Genomic DNA, 8,950 nt, shown 5'->3' on the forward strand with positions numbered 1-8,950 from the left:
TTGAAAAACACATTATTGCATTATTCTCGATACTTGTGAGATCATTATCTCACCATCCTGAGAAATTTGGGACGTAAAAAATCTGATTCATTCTTTGGGTATAATAGGTAAATGATATCATCTTGCTACCAATAAAAAGTAAATTGAAAAATTCTTCATTCAATTATTAATAAATAAAAATAACTTTTGAGATAAAATTTGCAGTTTCCTCAATTCAGCAATCCAGTGTGGTTTTTATTATTATTATTATTATTATTATTATTATTGTTGTGTTTTTTTTTTACTTTTTGGGTCGACAGTAATTTTATTGTAACAGAGAAACCAGGCTGCAGTAAATCTATACAATTAGAGTTGATGGTGGTTATCTTTCTAAAGGGTGAATGAAGCCCGAACCCAGCTGGACAGCAGTCCAGTTTTTTTGCTGAATATATTCGTCATTAGGAATAAAGTGTGATATCAAATTTTGAAGTGGGAGCCTAAATTGTGAAAGCATATTATCATTAATATTGATATTTAAGTTATGGTATATGCAATCATATTGCCACAAAAACCGAGCATGTGCAAAATGAATAGCCTAAGAATGTTAGATTGTTCACTCCTAGCTGACTCTAGAATAGTCATAATAACAATACTAACAATTCAAATCATTCATTTATTCTGTACCTTTTTATGAATTAGAAGATTAACCTGGGCTTCTAGCTCTTTTTTTTCCTTTTCATAGTGATTTCCTCAGAATTCTTTGACTTCTATTTGTAGGATGATTTTTACTTCGACTAGAAGGCAAGCCCAAAAAGCTCAATGACAGCATTACATTGAACTTTACTATTGTTTCTAAACACACACACACACACATACCATAATAGTACTAATAACAAACTAATGGTACTACATTTCTTAGACACTAATTTAAAGTTTATTTCTTGTGATAAATACTCTGTACTTTATGAAACCATAAAACATCTTTTTTTTAAATATATCTTTATTGATTTTGTTAGAGAGAGAGGAAGGGAGAGGGATAGAGAGATAGAAACATGGGTGAGAGAGGAACATCATCAATCGGCTGCCTCCTGCATGCACTCCACTGGGGATCAAGCCCAGCAACCCAGGCATATGACCAGTGACCACTTGGTTCCTGGGTCGGTGCTCAACCCCGGAGCATATCAGGTTGGCTAAAAAAATATCTTCTTAATACTTTTTTGGATAATTCCTTCTCATGCCCTTCTGACTCCTCAACTTTGTTGTTTTCACGATCCGGCAGTAAATTACTGTACCTGGGAAGCCTTTCTGGCTTTGAAGAGTTTAAGGCTGCTCTCCCATGGCATGAACAATAGGCACCTATTTCACACCTTTCCCATCTCTGATAGCTTAATTCATGCTCCCAGTTGTTTTGTTAATAACAAAGATTTTATTGCCATGATAATTTTTCACCTTTGGAATTTAGAGCAAGTGTGATGTGCCCAGTAGAAAAGGTACAAGTGGAGGAACCATCTTATGTCAGCAAAAAACAACTATTAATCTCTTCGTGTGGCTATTACCTGAGTTAACTTCTTTTTTTTTTTTAAATATTTTTTATTGATTTTTTCCAGAGAGGAAGGGAGAGAAATAGAGAGCTAGAAATGTCGGTGAGAGAGAAACATTGACCAGCTGCCTCTTGCACACCCCCTACTGCCAATGCACATGCCCTTGACCGGAATCGAACCTGGGACCTTTCAGACCGCAGACCGACGCTCTGCCACTGAGCCAAACCGGTTTCGACCTGAGTTAACTTCTTTAAGTGAATAGTACTGAATTATATGATTAGAAATGTTTATGTCAATAAATATTGTGAAGGATAAAAATACAAAGCTGCTGTAAAAGCCTCATGTTATTGGATACCTTGCTAGCAATGTAACTTCTTTACCAATTCCACTACAGGCAGCTGTGAACCCTGTCAGAAACCAGTCTGTGGACATAGCTCCTTGGTTTATTGAAACATTACTAGACTAAGAAACATTACCAGCCCAAAAATAGTTGTTTTGGGCAGTCTTTCCTAGGTTACAAAAAAGTGCCAAAGGACTGACTAAGAATACTTTTTTTTCATCAAGAAAGAAAATATAACTCCAGAAAACTCTTCGTAATTAGACTAAAAAAACAAGCTTAGTTTAACCTTTGAAAGCCTTTTAAGTTAAAAACAAAATAAAACAAATGCTTATAGATATTCTAAGATCATAGCTTCAAGGTGCACAAACTAAAAAGTATGATTATTATTTTTAAAGTATTGTGTTTATGGTAAAATGTCTTTGATACGTAAATATTTAATATTTGTTAACTTTTATTTATTTTGTTATTTATATTAATAAAATAAAAATAAAATTAGAAACATTTCTAAGTTGTCCAGTTTGTCATTATGCAAGTCATTGAATGTATAAATTTCTTTAAATTATTTCTTTTTGAGGAACTTATTTTTATTTAAGCTTTTATTTATTAAAGCTCTGCCATGATCAAAATATAAAATGCCTTAACATAAAATAATGTTTAATTAGCTATATATTTATGTATATGTATGCTTAATATTATAGTATATAAATTAATTTCATTTACTAGCAACAATTCCTAAGTTGTATAATAATCTGTAACTACAACAGTATTCTATACTGTTCTGTTATCTATTTCAGATACCAAATCCCCAACCAATTAATATTTTAATTCCTGCTAAAATGGATATGCTACAATTAGTTTAATACTAATTTCAAAAAACAAAATATGTAATTAAGTATTGTGTATTACCTGTTATTTCCCATGACTACAAGATATTGCAGTGTTTTTTTAAGAACAAAAAGTTATTAACTATTTCTAAATGTCTTCCTTAGTGAGTTTGAGTTTATAATGGAAGTTGTGTCAATGACTTTTTCTGTTTCTCTCTTTATATATGACTTTGCTTTATTTTTGTTTAAAATAGATGAGAGCATGCCGGGACCGGTTTGGCTCAATGGATAGAGCGTCGGCTTGGGGACTGAAGGGTCCCGGGTTCGATTCCGGTCAAGGGCATGTACCTTGGTTGCGGGCATATCCCCGGTGGGGGGTGTGCAGGAGGCAGCTGATCGATGACTCTCTCTCATCGATGTTTCTAACTCTCTATCTCTCCCTTCCTCTCTGTACAAAATCAATAAAATATATTTAAAAAAAAAAAAATAAAAAAAAAAAAATAAAATAGATGAGAGCAAAACTAGAAGAGGCCATTGTAACAAACATTTGGAGGTTGGTAAAGGCAAAGTATATAATTTACAAAGATAATTTTTTATTTCAACTATTCTTTAGTATTCTATTAAGGGAAATTCCCATTATTTGTAAATAATTTAAATTAAAATGATACTCAAGGGATTTTGAAATTTGAATGCTTATTATAAGCCTTTTATAAGCAAACATTTTCTGAAAGTTAACAAATTAATGTCATGCTAAGCTTCAAACTCTGAAAGTTTGGATTTGATTCCATATACTCAGAGCTCATTGCTTGGATGAGTCTAGCTTAGTAACATTTATCTTTCCATTATTTAACTATTTCCCAAAATATGTCCTCTTGCTCATAAAATAAAATACATCACTTTTCCATACAAACCCTTTATTCCATACAAACCCCTTATTTTTAATCAATAAAGCAGGTATTAATATAATAATTCTTAGCATTATGCCACATTAATTTTTTCCAAGTATTCTATAATTATTTAGAGATGTTTTTATTGCATTTATGTGGGCCAAGTATAATCCCCTTTCTTAGGACATGATTGCCCTATGACACAGATTTATAAAATTTATCCAAAACCTTATATTACCGACCTAGCCGGTGGATGGAGCATCAGCCTGTGGACCAAAAGGTCCCAGGTTCGATTCCAGTCAAGGGCATGTACCTTGCTTGGTCAGGCCTCAAGCAGGAGAGGCAACCAATCGATGTGTTTGTCTCATATCAATATTTCTCTTGTCTTTCCCTCTCTCTTCCACTTTCTCTAAAAATTTAATGGAAGAATATCCTTAGATGAGGTTTAAAACCAAACACAACCTTATATTACAGAAGCAATGTTTTCCAGTGTTTTAATATACAAAAAGTTTAAATATGAAAAAATTTTTAAATTATCAAAATGATAAACACTGTAAAACACTGTTATAAACTGGCATTATTATAGGATGGATATAAGCATAAAGTTGGGTGCAGCTACAGCGTTTGGACAGGGTCAAGCCTTGGACTGATCAGAGGGCACAGTCCTCTCATGGCCACGTGCAAGTCCCAGCGTGGAGGGCAGAGCCTCCCTGCACAATGATAGCCAGCAGCTGTGGTTGTCAGCGTGAACCTGTGGTCCAAACACGTGGCCCACGTGCCTGAGTGCTAGAGGCTGCAGGTAAACAAAGCCTGATCAGGTGCTTGTAATGGAGTAAGATCAAAACCCACGAGAATGCTGTAAACATCTTGACCACGCCCTTACTTTGCCTCGTGGCATCTGCTATAAAATAAAGACTCGGCTGGTGGGAGTTGGCGCTGTCTCTCAGAAAGCCCCATCCCACCAAGAAGCAGCTTTCATTCTTTTGTCTGTCTTTTCTGAGCCTTTCAGCCACCCCCTTGGCCATGCAGGCGCGGCCCACAAAGTCATAACATTTCTTCCAAAATGTAATTATTTCACAAGTAACTGAAAATATGGATAATCTTTCTGTCCTTAGATTGTGCCCGGTGCCAGTGGTATATATCACTGTTGTATAACTGAAAATCGGCGGATTGTTTTCACTGAATTGATTAGTCACTTCAACTTTCTGTGGATTCAGACTGAAGAGCCTTGATCTCATGAAAAACTTCAGAGCGAGCTTGATTAGAGACTATACCATGAAGATTATACCACATAATTAACTGTTACTTGGACCCCTCCAAAATACTAACACTTCCCTGATTGCCTAGGAAATGACCTAGAGCTGCTATCTTGATTTGAAGAAAATTTTCGTTTCAAACACAAAACTATGCCAAAGAGTCAGAGGAATGTTTTACTGGGAAATATCATATCAAGGACTCCACAGATAACAAAAGATCATCTCTGAATGTATTAATGGTCAGGCCAGGCTTTTGCATTGGTGTATCTATCAGATTACCTATTTTTGTTACAAACCACCATGGCCAAGGACCACTGATATATATTTGGGGTAAAAAATAGTCATTTTTTCCCCTCACAATGTGCCAAAAGTCTTGTAGTTGAGTTTTTGTCATAAAATGTCACTTGGGGAGAGCAGGAAAGTGGACTACTGTTAACTATTAAGGTTTTTTGTTTTTTTTTAAGATTTCTGTTCTCAAAGATGTAGTTTTCAAAGATGATGCATCCTAGAATTGTAGAACTTCAAAGTGGATATTAACAATTTTCTAGTCCATCGCTTCCATTTGTCAGAAAAAAATGAAACCCTGAAAGGTTCAATGACTTACTGAAGGTCACATAATTTGTTGCCAAGACAAAAAGCTTCTAGAACAATGTTTTTCCTTGGCCAGAATTCTAAAATGCAAGTTTTTCATTTTAATTGACAATATATTATAATGCCTCGATTTTATTTCTTTTTAAAACATGGGAATGGGACACAATGGTATCGGTAAACCGATTAAGTTCATCTTTCTTGTTTATTTTTAAGCTAAAAAATCAAATGTAAAACAATTATGATGGATTTTTCAGTCTTTTCTGGACCCCAAAATATATGGTTTCTTCAACCTGAATTGGACAGAAAATAAGTTGAAAGGTTTTTTCCAGAAAAGAAACATTTGACAACTTAAAAAAGCATTTACTTTGCAGTAAGAGAGATATTTCTCCCAAATAACAAGCATAGCCATCTTGTTTCAATAATTTATGACTCAGCCACGCACAAAGAATGAGAACTATAGAACTGTTTCTCTCTTTCAGTGAGAAGCGGGAGCGCAAATGTTAGGGGAGCGAGGAAAGTAAATCTTAAAAGCTCAGATGACAAGTTCCTTCAGGCTAGAGACTAAGTCAAAGGAAATCACACAGCCCCAGATTGTGCAATCTATAGCAGCAGGGGTGAAGTGGCTAGGTCAAGAGAGACAATGTGGTTTTGGGCTTAACAAAGGAACACCTTCGTGTGAGGGAAAGAAAACACCTAAGGAAAGGCTCTCCTATCTAAATGAATTTTGAGAAGCTCTCTAGGGTCATTTAAATAAGTCTCCATTTCAGCTATCCGTGTTTTCAGCTTAGAGCTCAAAAGCACGCACACCTGCCAGCCATGCCCGTGAATTCCTGATGTCCCAGCCGAGTGCCTCAGACTCTGAATTCCAGAAGTCCCTTGCTTGACCATATCCGGAAGGCTCTGGAAGGGATCTGTTTGGGCGGCAGGGCAGCCGCTGTTGATAAGAGGCCTCTTGCTGGACCGGAGACCGGGAACTGTGGGAAACGCAGAAACAACAGGGTCAGATGGGAACGGCGGCAAAGGTCTCCGTTCCTTCCCTGGTCTTAGGCTCTGGGGACTAAGAAAAGAAAGAGGAGTTCCACCTCTCCTTTCCCCCAAACCCCACTCCTCAGTAATTCTCATTTCCTAGCTCATCTTCAAGTGAGAATGAGTCATGAACGCAACGGTGCAAGCATAATTGTAAACCACCCTGCTGGCATAGAATGACGTGTTTTTAACCTTTAATTACCGGAAGAGAACGGACAACTTGGAGTTTGAGCAACTTGAGAGAAAAAGCTACAAAATTATAGTCCCTCCCACCATGCACACCACTCCCAACTCAGTCTACCTAAAAATCCTTCACCTAGTGGCTTTCATTTTTTTTTTTTAATGTTTTAAATGAGGTCACAAAGAAAAAAGTCGGCATTTCTTATTCTTTTCAGAGTGGTCTGAGAAATACTACATCAATGCATCTGGGAGGGGGGTGGGGGATTCAAAAACAAGATCTCTCTTAATTTTGTTTTTGAATCAATACCCGAAATAATGACCAGAAGCAAAAATCCACCGGTGCGTCAGCAAAGCAGGATCCTCGGCTAGCCAGCTTCATCCTTCTTCCCTGAGCGGTTCTCCTGTGGGCTCCGCCGCAGCTGCAGGCACTAGAGCAGATAGATGATGTAGGAGAGAATGACCAGGCCTATGATGGCAAAGAACATCAGGATGAAAATATCCAGCATTATGGAGTTCTCGGCAGAGGAGGCCTCTGGATTGCAGGGAAATGTGAGCTGTGAGCTCCGAGGTTGCAGTCAGCGGAGAGGAATGGCTCCCTCCTCCCTCCACGGCTCAGCCCTCGTTTTCCCCCTCCCCCTTCCAGGGCCCGAGTCCGGGATGCTGCCGGTCCATCAGCAGCTTCCTTTACCCCACCTCCATACACCACAGCCAACCAATCAGGAAGCCCGGGATTGGGTAACCCAGGAACTGCTGGATTGAGACCAAGCAGCACTGAGGAGGCTCAATTTCTCCCCAGGAACCCAATCCCACCCCTTGGTATCTAAGTGGAGTCTGCATGACAGGGCTGGAGGAGGAGAGCGGATCTCTAGCCAGATCCCTTAGGAGTGAGTCGTTCTGCCTTTCTTCCCTCTTTCTCCTCACCACCCCCCCACTCCCCAGCAAACGATCTCAGGAGAAGAATGGTTGGGAGTGGGGTGGGCCGTATGCAAGGTGTAAAGGTCCCGTATGGAGAGATGTGGGGAAAGGTCTCATGTGAGCCTCAGCTGGCACCTCTGGGACGGGGCTGACACAGGATTTCTAGCCTGTGCCAGATACTGCCCAGATGGTGTAACTTCACCCTCCCTACAGGTCTCCTATAGCTGAGGCTCAGAGATGGTGAGGAATTTGCCCAATGTGTCACTGGAAGTGGCAGAGACCAAGATTCAAAACTACCAGCCCTAACCGCTTCGGCTCAGTGGATATCAGCCTGCAAACTCAAGCGTCTTGAGTTTGACTCCAGTCAAGGGCATGTACCTTGGTTGCGGGCACATCCCCAGTAGGAGGTGTGCGGGAGGCAGCTGATCGATGTTTCTCTCTCAGCGATGTTTCTAACCCTCTATCCCTCTCCCTTCCTCTCTGTAAAAGATCAATAAAGTAAGTAAGTAAATAAAAACTACCAGTCGGCTTGCACACTCCAGAATCCACATTGCTCTCCGCCCCAGACTGGCCCACCTTCTGTCTGAAATGCCCCTGGGCTCAGGTCCCTCCCTCTACAGTGCGGGCACCAGAGGCCTCTCCCCTTCTCCCGCCTGTCTCCCTGCGGTCATTACCACATTCTTGTTCTTTTGTATCCTCCTCCGCGTTCCTCCTGGTGTTAACGCCCAGAGAGGCACGGAGTTCTCAGGCCCCCCTGGGCCTAGAAATGCAAATTCAAGTGGCTTCTTCTGAAGGGAAAGGGGGGAAAATTGATGTTTTATTTGTTTAAGCTGGGTCGTGGGTATTATGTATTGTGTTGCTCTTAATGCCTGTTTGTCTTATTTTCCATTAAATTACCAAACTTTCCTGTGACATCTCTGAAGCCTAGTGTCCAGGGCTCCACCCAAAAAAAAATTCTTTGGAAGAGCCTGTGGGTGAAGCATTAGCATCCTCCCTCCTCACGCTAGGTCTCTCGGGAACTCAGGCCACTTCTAGAATCGGGCTAGAAACTCCTCCTGGGCACACAGTGCCCCTCCCGAGCAGAAGGACTGCCCCTCTCATCGCTCAGGGGAGAGCAGCCTCCTGGGGCGAGGGGCCTGCCTCACTCTAACAAAAGGGGCCAGGCCCACAGGAGACAAGACCTGCCAACTCATTCCCTTCTAGCGGGAACACCAGACAGCCGCTGCTTCAGCCGCTGCTTCCGAGAAGCAGGTGTCAGTATTATCTTTAATTATCCCACCAGCTGCCGCCCGACACTGCCCACACGGTCAGCCCTGCTGACCCGGCCTGTCCTTCCCCTGATTATCTGTCACATTCCCTTTCTTAGGAAGCTCAGTGCAGGCTCAGTTCAAGAAGGCCCTTTTCCTCCCCA

At 40.2% G+C, this 8,950-nt stretch overlaps 2 long non-coding RNA genes across 2 annotated transcripts; both read right to left on the reverse strand.

The window, feature by feature from the left end:
- Positions 1 to 284: 284 nt before the first annotated feature.
- Positions 285 to 2,972, reverse strand: LOC118702199. Its single transcript, XR_004982665.2, has 2 exons — positions 1,757 to 2,972; positions 285 to 1,535 (listed from the first exon to the last, which is right to left on the reverse strand). It is a non-coding gene; the product is annotated as an uncharacterized LOC118702199 (long non-coding RNA).
- Positions 2,973 to 5,588: 2,616 nt separating this feature from the next.
- On the reverse strand, positions 5,589 to 7,828 carry LOC118702198. Its single transcript, XR_004982664.2, has 2 exons — positions 6,932 to 7,828; positions 5,589 to 6,392 (listed from the first exon to the last, which is right to left on the reverse strand). It is a non-coding gene; the product is annotated as an uncharacterized LOC118702198 (long non-coding RNA).
- Positions 7,829 to 8,950: the final 1,122 nt, after the last annotated feature.

This window comes from Pipistrellus kuhlii, unplaced genomic scaffold, assembly GCF_014108245.1.
Source record: "Pipistrellus kuhlii isolate mPipKuh1 unplaced genomic scaffold, mPipKuh1.p scaffold_m20_p_37, whole genome shotgun sequence".
Taxonomy (NCBI): Eukaryota; Metazoa; Chordata; class Mammalia; order Chiroptera; family Vespertilionidae; genus Pipistrellus; species Pipistrellus kuhlii.